We start from the raw sequence: 12711 nt of genomic DNA, 5'->3' as shown, positions 1-12711 counted from the left end.
GAAATGATAGTATCAGCAGTGATATAAATTTAAGTATAGAGAAATATAGTGTAAAAAAGTAAATGAGATCGTAAGGCGACGATATAAGGAAATGAGATTTAATGCAAAATAAATCACAGTGGCGCAGTTGGATTAATTCTCTATCTTCTTCTTCTTTTAAATTCTGAACTATGTAATCTGGTATTTCTAACAATAGGTTGTAACTGTTGTGTGAGTCTTAAACTAGGTGTGTGTTAAAGTGATTTAGTTTGGTGATGTGTTGTATTTCATTTTACTCAATTATCCGTTTTAATCTGGCTACCGATTTTTCAAGTAGGCAAAGATAAGAATATGTTACGATGCAAAGTGCTAACAATATATATGACAGTGCAAAAAAAAGTAAACAGCAAACCCAATTCATTTTATGAAGTTATATAATAATAGTATTAAAGCAGGTTTAAATATGGATAAATATGTCCAAACCCAAATCTGCCCACTGAATCGTTGACTGTTGAACTTAAGAACTGAAAGGTACAGATTTATTGCTTTCAAAGTTTGAGTGACATAGATCAAGATTAATCCCAGTAGTAAATATGTACTCTTTCCTTGTTTGACTACTGATTTTAGATTTCAATATCACTTCATAAATCTACCTACTGATTTTATTTTTACCTTTCAAGCTATAATTTATACGCCTAGTGTCTTGCCACCACTAATGTTGTAACATCTCTGGACGATGTGGATTTTTGCCGTTCTACATCTAAACCTGAGTGAGTGGTGAAATTAAGTGAGTAAAATATTGAATAGATGGGGGCATTGAGTCTGTTGGTTATTCTCACAACAGATTTACTTGTTGATCTCCATAGAAAATGGCGTAAACTAATATTTAAACTACTGACCATATGTTTGTTGTTTCAGTCAGTCAGTAACAACGTAGAACTTCGTACGTACGTACATCAGTTCGAGTTGTCATACCACATTAGCACACAAATACGATTGTCGATTCAAATCCCATAGTGGTAGAGGTAGTAAAAGTATAAACATTAATCGGAAAGATTAGGCTGTGAAGATATTATTCAAGGAGTATAATCCAATGAAATAAGTTTGAAAAGAGAAAAGGGATACGGAGAATTCAGAAGATTAGAATTTGGGAGAACACAAAAATTGGATGCACTTGCGTCATTGTAAACGATTTTGAGCCACATCATGCAATGTCTCTAACCATCGGTTGCTATCATCTCGCGGATCCCAACCAGGTAGTCTACACCTACCAACATGGCTCAGTTCACTTGCCAGTGACTTCATGGATTTGTGCCATGTTTTGGTCTGGCCGCCACTAGCTTTCTTCCAATCTACTCCTACACCATAAGACATCGCACGTCGGTGCAATCGGTGGTTGGGCATACGTAACACATATCCCAGCCATGTTTGTTGTTTAAGGTGAAAAAATCAAAGACCTCTATTTAGTTAATTTGAACTGACTCTTTTTAAACAGTGGAATATCAGTTAAAAGAGAAAAAACGTAAATCATCAGGAAGATCCTGATGGTATTATCATCCAAACTTTTCAGACCTTTCCAATTGTTTTATTGAGTTATAACTTTGCAGACATTGTATAGATTTTACTATCTCGCTTGAAAATCGAGTAACGTTTAAACTCATCCAAGAGGTACACATTAATAGTTGATAAAGTGATCAGCTTACAAAGGTAGAATGCAAATAGTTTGATGGAATAAGGTTATGATATATCCATGTTTTTTTTTCAATTAGAAAGATGTAAATCCCAAACAAACAGGGGAATAGATAATCTTTAAGTGAAGTTTTCCTAAATGGAGAAGATGAAACACTGATTAACAATTCACAATAGGGAAGTTATTTGGAATACTAATATTATATAGGAGAAGATTAAAGTATTTTCAAATTGGAAACTAGTTTTTTTGTCTATTTCTTTATCATTCAAGTTTCCACTTCATAATTTTTTCGAGTAGGATGTTTTTGCGGGACCCCAAGCAACCATTAAAGGGGAAATAAAGGCGAATAAAGGGCAAATAAAGCGGACGACAGCGTACATAAATGTCGCTTTTTCGCCTTTACGTCGGTTATTTAGGGGAAATGTCGCTTTTTCCCCCTTACGTTGTGTATTTGGGGGAAATTTGTCGACAATCAGACGTTACGTACAGTGTTTGAATAAACCGCATCCACAACTTAAGTTTTCATAAACTTAGACAAATTAAGGCACCGCTTATTAAAAAAACAAAACTATTGTCTTAAAAGAAAGTTACAAAGTGCGGAACCAGGCATTCGGTTTAGACACAAATACAGTGACTTCGTTTTTTGTTTAGCTAAAGGGTTCCGACATGCTTGGGAGCCATCACAAACAACTTACGTGATGCAGGTGAGTGACGTGCTCTCAGATTTTCATGTTCATTATAACTGACTACCTTGTTAGACCAATAATATGAGTTTCATTGGAGTTAGTGAGAATGTTCGTAGACGCAGGGTTACTGTGAACTTGTCACGTTCCCTTGGTTGTCATAGAACCACTTATAACAGGAGGTGGAATAAAATTCGATAGGTGTACTGTACTTGGGAGACGGCTGGAGGGGAAGACGACCTTTACAAATGGGGTATATACTTTAAGAACAGACGACACCTTCCGTCGTCAGACCCAATCTATTCACCATCAAGGACATTCTATTATGGAAACGCTTCCTATTAATGTGATTATAACTTTTCCTTTAGATCCTATGCACATGGTGTACCTTGGTATTACAAAAAAATCAGCTAATTTATGGATCTACATCCAACAGTTGTCCAAGGGCATTAGATAAATAATCCAAAATGTATCCGACATCGAATAGTTCCTAATAGGGTGAACTTATATTCTTCTCTTCTAATAAAACATACTGGTAGGCACTCTTTGTTTAATGGGCATCCTAGTTATAAATGAGTGGATTGGTACACTAGTAGGGACGGATTTAAAATGGACAGCACACGAATTGACGTAAAATATAATTAATTCCACCTTGTACCTTATATCTTATGGATCTAGAAGAATATTAAAAGATAGCAGATTTCACCGTAACTACAGAGAATTATAATTGATTAATATATGTAAATGCTTTAAATTAGGTTTGATAAATGAGTGGATCGTGTACACTAGTTGGTCCAACAATAGGATGGATTGTCCATTCAAATTACTCAAACCACTTAGCAGTATTAATCATGATGTGAAGCGGGAAATGTTTTTTAATCTTATTAGTCAACAACTCAAGATGCTGGTTACGACTGTATCCATTTAATGTGAATACAATAAAGTACGATTTACTGTTAATCAAACATCTATGTCATAATCTTGTTAAAAATAATGGTACATATATGAAATAATATGTTATTTAGATGAAGTTTTGTTCTCTGAGCTGGTTGGTTTGGTCAGTCAGTCAGCTACAACGTAGGACCAGGCACATATATGCATCGGTCCAGGTTGCCATACCTCATTAACACAACAAAATGAACACCGGGTTCATAAAAGTAGGTAATTCAGTGGTGGTAATATATGAAAGAAAGATTGCATATAAGGATATAGTACAGGAAGAAAGAATTAGTTCGTAGAAAGAAAGATATGAAGCGATTGTGTATACACCGACACCATTATAATCGATTCTGGGCCATGTCACCAGGAGTCTCCAACCATTGGTTACGATAGTCACGCAGACCCCAACCAAGTAGTCTGCATCTCCCAACATGGCTCAGACTGGAAGTTAGTGACTTCAAGAGCTGATGCCAAGTTTTGGTTTGGCCGCCCCTAACTTTCTTCCAACCATCTTCAATACCAGTTTGCATTGCACGTCGTGGTAATCGGTGTTCAGGCATACGTAACACGTGGCTCAACCATCTCAGTCGATGAAGATTCACAACCTAATCAACTGATTTACCGTCATCATTCCCTAATACCCTGTGTCTAACCTCACTATTACTTACCCGGTAATCCCAGCAGATGCCAGTAATATTTCTAAGGCATCTGTGGTCATGGAACTTTCATAAGTTTCTAAAGTATTGTGATATGTCAAATCTTCAGTTATACTTATAGGTGTGGATTGGTGCAGGAATATATTAATTAGTGTAAATTATTTGTTTGAAGTCAGATTACATTTATTACTTATGTAACAGTATGATGGTCAGCTCTCTAGCTATATATTAACTCACAAGGAATAGCTTACGAGTTAGTGTCCAGTTTTTAGCTTATTTTTCTGGATCACATGTTACTCTTCGTTTAACAGTAATAGTGATTTATCAATAAACGTTTGCCCAGTATTTATTTTCGTCTTCTTTGTAGTCTAATGGGGACGTATAAGGATAATCTTAGCGGGTAACTGTTTGTAAAAATTAGAAAAAACTAAGTGTTTGCTTCTTAAGCACTCGTTTCGTTATGAAAAATTATATTACTGCATGAGCTTAGAATTTTCGCTAAAACGTTCCGTTTCTTCACTATGATAGTGTGGTAGGCGTCGAGTCGCGGTTGACTATGATCAACACTACAGGAAAACTATGTGTCGGTTACGGGTTAGACCTATCCGTGGGCCAAATATCAGAAGGCAGCTGAAGGTTGTAGTTAAGATATATTTGTTGGCAATCTCGCAGTATCGAAATAATACCGAGATAGTGTCGAAATCTACAAGCAAGACGAGAGTTCGTGCAAGGTCACAAACAACAGAAGAGAGTGGTTTTTGCTACACTTAAACAAATAGGTACAGTAAAACAATCACTGGTACAGTTGGTTATAATAATAATTGTTTCCATTATACCAGTTGCGTTCTCTTCATAAAAGTAGGTCACCACAATAGTATATTCTGATGAATACTAGCAAGATTCATGGTGCAAAGGAATACGAACTTTCACCAAGCCCCCACAGGATCTGAGACGCTAGGAGTTCTTTGCTTGTAGTACGCTTTACGAAGAAACTTTAAGATAGTACAGTTGTTATATTCATATGTAAACAACTCATCAGATGAATAAACGTGGCAGTAGTCAACACTAAACACAGTTATCGTCAACTTGTAAGTTGTTTGTTCACATAATTTCCATATCCATAAATTTGTGTAGGCTTTTCATTTATTTGATAGGAGTCATAAGTTGTATATCAGAAAACGTATGAATAGATTACCAGCTTAATCGTTGCAATTCTAAAAAAACAACAAATCAATCATGAAACAAACAGTTGACTTTGCAATGAGTACCAAATTCAACACGTAGATGGAAAAGCAGCCAACAAAATGTAGCTATAAATGTCTTACTTGTCGTAAGCAGTGCCTTCAATTCTTCAATCCCCCTACAATTCTAACCAGTCGTTTAGTATTTGCAGATGGATAGCAAGCACCGAATAACCTGATTAAAAACTTCAAGTAGCACTACGAAATTTGAGAAAAATCTAATCACAACGTGAATAATACTAGTAACAATTCATAGTTTACATACAATAATGATATCATTGGTAGATATTATTCATCGATATGTATTATATATTTGTTTATAAATTTGGTCAGTGATTGCAGATTTTGTTTACAGAAATTCATTCGCAATCTCTATAACAGACACACCACAAATTCGTATTCAGTAACAACATTGTTCAGTTACCATTCTCGAAACAAACATGCCTCGCTTTCGGCGAGACTATAGTGTATGGACGAGTCAATTAGAGAGTTTGAGAGATTTCAAGGTCACAGCGCCAACTTCTCACTTAATGCTAACGTACGATCGGTTCATGAGTGATTTTATTCAAAACGTGATGACTGAGTGGCTATAACAAATAAAACTGCGAGACTATAATTTGTGGACGACCCAATCAGGAATAAGATACCAGATCTCGGATTTTGGCGCGAAAGCCTTTCATCCATTTGGCTAAATAGAGTTTTGACATTATAGCTGATGTCAGTTCGTGATGAAAACCCTATATGTAATTCCTGGCTAAGGCAAACTATGACAATTATTGCGAACTGTATAATAAAAGCACCAGTAACACTGTCTGCACCCAGGTACTACAATATATACGGATGATTGGACAGCGTACAGATTCCTACATATACTTGGTTATGTGCATCGTGTCGTCCATAAATTACAGTCTCGCCTATTAATATGTCAGTTCGTCAAAAAATGATATATATAATTGTTAGAACTGTTTTTGGTTGTATAAGAACAAATTATATAATGTTCGAAAATAGATTAATACAAAATTGCTTCAACCCGCATTTAGCAAACAATTACTATACATCCATGTTCATCAACAAACTTTGGGATTATGTATCAAATGCTAAAGGTTTTTAGAGCTCATTATTGCCTTAAAAAATTTGGATGTGTCCTATCTCATATTTGACTAATAGTGAATCTCACTTGTTTGAGTTTATATTGATACAAATATTCACATTAAGTTTACTTAACATTCACCTGATCGGTGAACAACAACTACGTTAGTTTACTAATCATTTGGAATAAAGGTTATGTGACAAGCACAATACGAAAATCAACGTTTGATGGCGAAAATTTTGTTCACAGCTGGTAAATAGCGACATAAAAAATACTCGACCATGTGTAATATGTACGTGAGAATTCGCAGTTTCAGGTTGACGTTTTTGTCGTCACTCTCCGTGTAGTTTGTATTTCTTAAATTGTATAATGAGTTGGTGCATTCAAACGAATTCATTGTCCAATGTCCGTGACTCCAATTCTATGTCAAACAACGATAATTTAGCTTTTAAAACCCTTTCAGAGTAATTTCCTGTAAGCGACTATGACAGTTGTTCGTGCAAATACTTGATGGTGAGCGAATCTCGATGTATTGTTGGATGTCTGGCATATATCCAGCATATTTGTTACGAGCTTGCATCAAACGTTTTGGATTATTTGGACTTTCAGACCTCTGCGTTGTCTGCATAGATCAGTGAAGCTGAGCAGGTCGAAACTGAGATTGTCTCTCGTGAAACTACTAACGTTGAAACCTGTCAACTCGCATGCACTGTACTTATCCTGACACAAGACACATTGTTTTCTTAGCCGTTTCGGAGCCAGAATAGAAATGAGTCTTCATGAGAAATATATGAAGTACTGTGTCAAAGGCTTTTTCAAAACCGAGGACTATTACGTAACTCGGTATCTCACGGTTAGATTTGTTGTTATGGTTGTTTATCAGGAAGGTGAAGATGTAGTTCTTATCCTTAGAAGTGTTCAAATATCTCAATGTGGTTGCGGAAAACTGGATATTTCCGATTATTTTTAAGAGATATGCGAGTTCACATTAGACTCAAGAAGCATGTGAATCAAAAGTCTGATTGTTCTTTGAAGTGTGTTTGGTGAATTTGATTCAAGAAATGATACGTTTCCTTAAGAGCTCGGATAGGTGGGTCTTATGAGCAGGATTTCTCAAAAACGAAATGTATTATTTTGGACAGGCCTGGACGAATTAAGTGTTGTTGAGAAGGAAGGTAAATTACGCATTTTTGCAAAGCCATAATTAATTTATAGATTCAAGTATGGTCGGCGATTTGTCAGTGAACGAATTATTCTCTCACCCGACGTCACACCAGGTAGACTTGTTTACATCCTTATTATCCAATCATTAGCACCACAAAACTCTTAGCTTTTTAAATTGCGTTTTCAATTTCACTAGTGATAGAGAGTGTAAATTCTGAGTGAGCCAGTAATGGAAGAATGTGGATTGCGGAAATTTTTTGTTGTAACGTGCTGTTTTCCACTTTATCCTTTTGTTTCTTTTCTGTCTTTCTATTAAATATTTATTTTTCATAAACTACAGATTTCACATACCTTTAGAGTATTTTTCTACAATTATTTCCGCTAATCGAACTTAGAGAACCTCCTTATTCAAATCAGTGTGACAAATGTTCTATGAAAACTATTTCTTAATCATTCATTAATGAAAACCTAGGATATTACAATGAACCTAAACTAAAGAGATTACTAGTACATCGTTTCCACCTATCATAATTAGAAACGCGTGAAAATGTACAGTTCAACAAATACATTCCTTCTTCGAATCAGACTGTAGTGGCATTGGAACATAACCACACGATACAGTGAGTTGGTGTAGACGATGATGTGACTTCCACGTAAGATCTTATAGATTAGGCAGTTATATAATGACAAATCTACAACTTTAGGATTAGGTCTATTATTAGAACAGAACTAATATCATAGTAGACCATAGTTTTACAATACTATCAGAAATTTTACACTGCAGCTTCAGACACAAGATTCTATATGTGGTTTCAGTAAACGGCTACACGTTCAACTTCGTGACTGTCTGATTGCTGGTATAAATGATTGTAAACAAGGTATGCAGCTTATACAAATCCTTTTGTAAACTTTTAAGATGGCTGAGCACTCCTGTTTTGCCCATAAAAATCCTAATAATGCTTTTAGCCATGACGCTGCGAAACAACATGAAGTTTTGTGATTGAATGTGAATAAATTCTTTATACTCCAGAAACCTCGGACTTCTGGAGGGAATAGTACCGACTTTTGTTCAGAAATGCAAATAGTTTGAATAGTGCTTTCATTCGTCTTTAGGTATCAATATATTCTTCATGTAGTGTAGCGGTAAATAAATCCCCAAAATAAATAGCACTAAGTTTTCGACATTGGATGCTGACCATATGTTTTAGTGGACTCATCTAGCTGAAGGCGCTCGGTCAGGCATCCGCACCAGATCACGTGTGGTGACGCCGTGCTCAACATCAACCGCAATCGCTAGCCAGATTAGATCAGAGAATTCCGATATATTGGTCATCGCCAAATATACTCTTCCGATCTCCTCGACTCTGTCTTTTGATTTCTCTTGGTGGGAACGAAATATATTAGAAGGTGTTACTGGTAGAAGCGTTGTCAAACACTGAATACCTGTGACATTATCATTGGTGAGACCGTCGTGATCTGGTACACCTAATTGCAACTGTGAGTCTGTTCCTTTTTGGGATTTTTATATATCATTGCCTTATTTTTTATTTTTTTTTAAATATTGTGATTTTTTTCGTATTTTTTCTTGGATATATATATATATATATTTTCCCCTCGTTCATTATTGTACTTCATATTTCATCATGACTGAACAGACACCTAAAGTACTCATTCTTAAGACCTTGTCCCCACCTTCGTTTCAACTGATGCCTTTCTGGCCCGACAACATCGAAGCCTGGTCTTGCTACGCAGAAGCCGACTTCTCCGAGCACGGCGTGATCGACACACGTGCACAATTCCTCGCAGTAGTCAAGGCACTACCGCGCGAATTCAACAGGTACGTAACACCTAGTATGTTTACTAGTGATGTTTCCGAACCTTACGAAATCTTAAAACGCTCGATTCTCAAACGAGGAGACCTAACCGATCGACAAAGGTTAGATCAACTCTTCAATAACATCGACCTGCAACACGGTTCTGCGACAGACATGTTGCAAAAAATGAGAGAGGTTATAGGCCCAAGAATTTTCGACGAAGGTCTATTCAAACAACTCTTCTTGTCAAAACTTCCCCAACAGGTGCAAGCAGTTCTGGTCTCATTCCAGAACAACGCCTTAGACGAGCTAGCTGCATCTTCCGACCGTATTCTAGAAATTACGAAACCTACTACCGAGGTATTTTCAGTCAAAGAAAAACCTCAAACGACTCAGAATGATATAACCGACTTATGTCACACACTCACGCGTTATCTTAGTCTTCGTACCGACCGTAAGAGATCGCGCACGCCACGTAGAAGCATTTCTCGTAAGCGATCTGTCTCTAGACCACGAGAGACAGATAACCCCGACTGGTGCTGGTATCATAACCAGTATGGAAAGTTTTCCAGAAATTGCAGAAAACCCTGCAATTTTCCCAACACGAAACCGACTGATTCAAAAAACCACTCGGGAAACTTCCAAGCCGACACGCGTTAACGGCAACCGTAGCCGGCGAACATAGCCGTCTGTTATACGTCACAGATGTGACAACGAGAGTTCGCTACCTCGTCGATACTGGCGCAGAAGTTAGCGTTCTCCCAGCGAATCCTAACGACCGACTTCACGAATCGGCTCTAAACTTAGAGGCGGCAAACGGAAAACCGATCGCTACGTATGGCAAAAGGTACGTTTACCTTAAGGTGGGTTTACGCAAACCCATCCACTGGATTTTCGTTATTGCAGATGTTTCTATGCCAATCATTGGTATGGACCTTCTACAACACCACAATCTGATCATCGACACTCGCAAACGGAGGCTAGTAGACGGAAACACTAATTTGTCCGTTTGCATAACCTCTTTTACTGGTTGCAGAGTGTCCCCAGTCACAGTTAAGCATATGATAGACCCACTCTATCAACCACTACTCGATAAGTACCCTGGGATACAACAAACTCAACCGAAACTACCGTGTGTAACCAGCAACGTTACACATCACATCACGACTACAGGACCACCTGTATTTTCTAAAGCACGACGACTAGCTCCTGAAAAGCTGAGGTTGGCGAAAAACGAGTTCGACCATACGATAGACTTAGGAATCATATGACCGTCAAGTAGCCCATATGCATCTCCGTTGCACATGGTCCCTAAAAAGGACAGCAACGATTGGCGTCCAACTGGCGACTATCGGCGATTGAACGCGAAAACCATTCCCGATCGTTACCCGTTGCCTCATATTCACGATTTGACAGCTACCTTGAATGGTACAACTGTCTTTTCGAAAATCGACTTGGTTAAAGCGTATAACCAAATCTCTATGGCTACTGACGACATACCGAAAACAGCTATCATAACTCCCTTCGGACTCTATGAATTTTTGCGAATGCCTTTCGGTCTAAGGAACGCTGCTCAAACATTCCAAAGATTCATAGACGACGTTTTTCGAGGTCTCAACTTCGTACACGCGTATGTTGACGACTGTCTAATCGCAAGTCCGGACAGAGAAACACATCTCAAGCATCTGGACCTTGTTTTCGAACGATTACAAAAACATGGCATTACAGTAAACGTTCAGAAATGCCAATTTGGAACTGACTCATTATACTTTCTGGAACACACTATCGATGCTCAAGGTATCCGACCCCTTAGAACCAAAGTGGCGGCCATTCTGGATTACCCAGAACCGACCACCATCAAGCAATTACGCACGTTCAACGGCCTGGTAAGTTTATATAGACGTTTCATACCCAAATGCGCATTACTTATGAAACCTCTGACCGACCAACTTCGTGGAAATGCGAAATCCATTAATTTGGACGACAACGCACGAAAAGCATTCTCCACAGTTAAGGAACTGATTGCTAAAGCAACAATGCTGGCACATCAGGACACCCGAGCACCCATTAGCATCGCAGTAGAGGCATCCGACTCAGCAATCGGAGGAGTCTTACAACAATGGGTTAACAACTCCTGGCAACCCTTGGCATTTTTCTCTAGAAGGTTGCTAGACACCGAATCGAGGTACAGCACATTCGGTAGGGAACTCCTAGCTATGTATTGTGCTGTACGGCATTTCCAACACTACATCGAAGGTCGTGAATTCACTCTTTTCACGGACCATAAACCGCTCACTTTCTCGTTAAGCTCTCCTTGTGACAAGTACTCTCCCCGTGAGTCTCGACAACTGGACTACATTTCGCAGTTTACTTCAGATATTCGACATATTTCTGGAGCAAACAATGTAGTTGCAGACGCCTTATCTCGCATAACTTCCTTGAACAGTTTCCAAGGAATTGACCTTCTTAAACTCGCCGAGCTTCAAAAAGAAGACACTGATCTTCAGCACGAGTTATCGTCCACAACACTTAAACTACGCATCAAACAGATGGGAACAGGTAAGGAAACCTTACTTTGTGACACATCTACAGGTAGGAATCGCCCAATCGTGCCGAAAAATTATCGACGCAGTGTCTTCAATACATTGCACAAACTTTCTCATCCAGGTGTTCGTGCAACCATCAAGCTTATAGCAGAAAGGTTTTGCTGGCCTGGAATGAATAAAGACGAGAGGGAGTGGGCACGCTCCTGTGTAAGCTGCCAAAAATCTAAGGTTATCAGACACAATAAATCCCCCTTAGGCTCGTTTAAAACTCCCGATGCTCGTTTCGACCATGTTCATCTGGATTTCGTAGGATCTTTATCAGATTCAAATGGATACTCTTATCTCTTAACCTGCGTTGACCGTTTCACTCGATGGCCAGAAGCAGTACCTATCAAGGACATCACTGCTGAAACAGTGGCCCGCACCTTCGTCGAACGATGGGTAGCAAACTTCGGTTGCCCTTCAACCATCACTACAGACCGCCGACGTCAGTTTGAATCTGATCTTTTCCGTCGTCTGACCACACTTTTAGAAATCACTGGCTTCCGAACGACCGCCTACCATCCACAAGCAAACGGGTTGGTAGAACGTTTTCACCGACAACTGAAAGCTTCGCTATCAGCTGCAAACGTTTCACAATGGACCGACGCTCTTCCACTCGTCTTACTAGGTATCCGCAATACAGTGAAAGCTGACATTGGATACACTACGGCTCAACTCGTTTATGGAACGACACTTCGACTTCCAGGAGAATTCGTGGATCCTTCGTGCTCTTCGATGAACATGGATCTAACCTCCTACACGAACAGGCTTACAAACGCAATGCGTTCAGTTAAACCTGCTTTCACTCGACCTCAATCAACTGATGTTTTCGTTCAACTTGACTTACGATATAGTACACACGTTTTC

Source organism: Schistosoma haematobium, chromosome 4 (genome assembly GCF_000699445.3).
Source record: "Schistosoma haematobium chromosome 4, whole genome shotgun sequence".
NCBI lineage: Eukaryota > Metazoa > Platyhelminthes > Trematoda > Strigeidida > Schistosomatidae > Schistosoma > Schistosoma haematobium.
Note: the sequence above shows the minus strand (reverse complement) of the source record.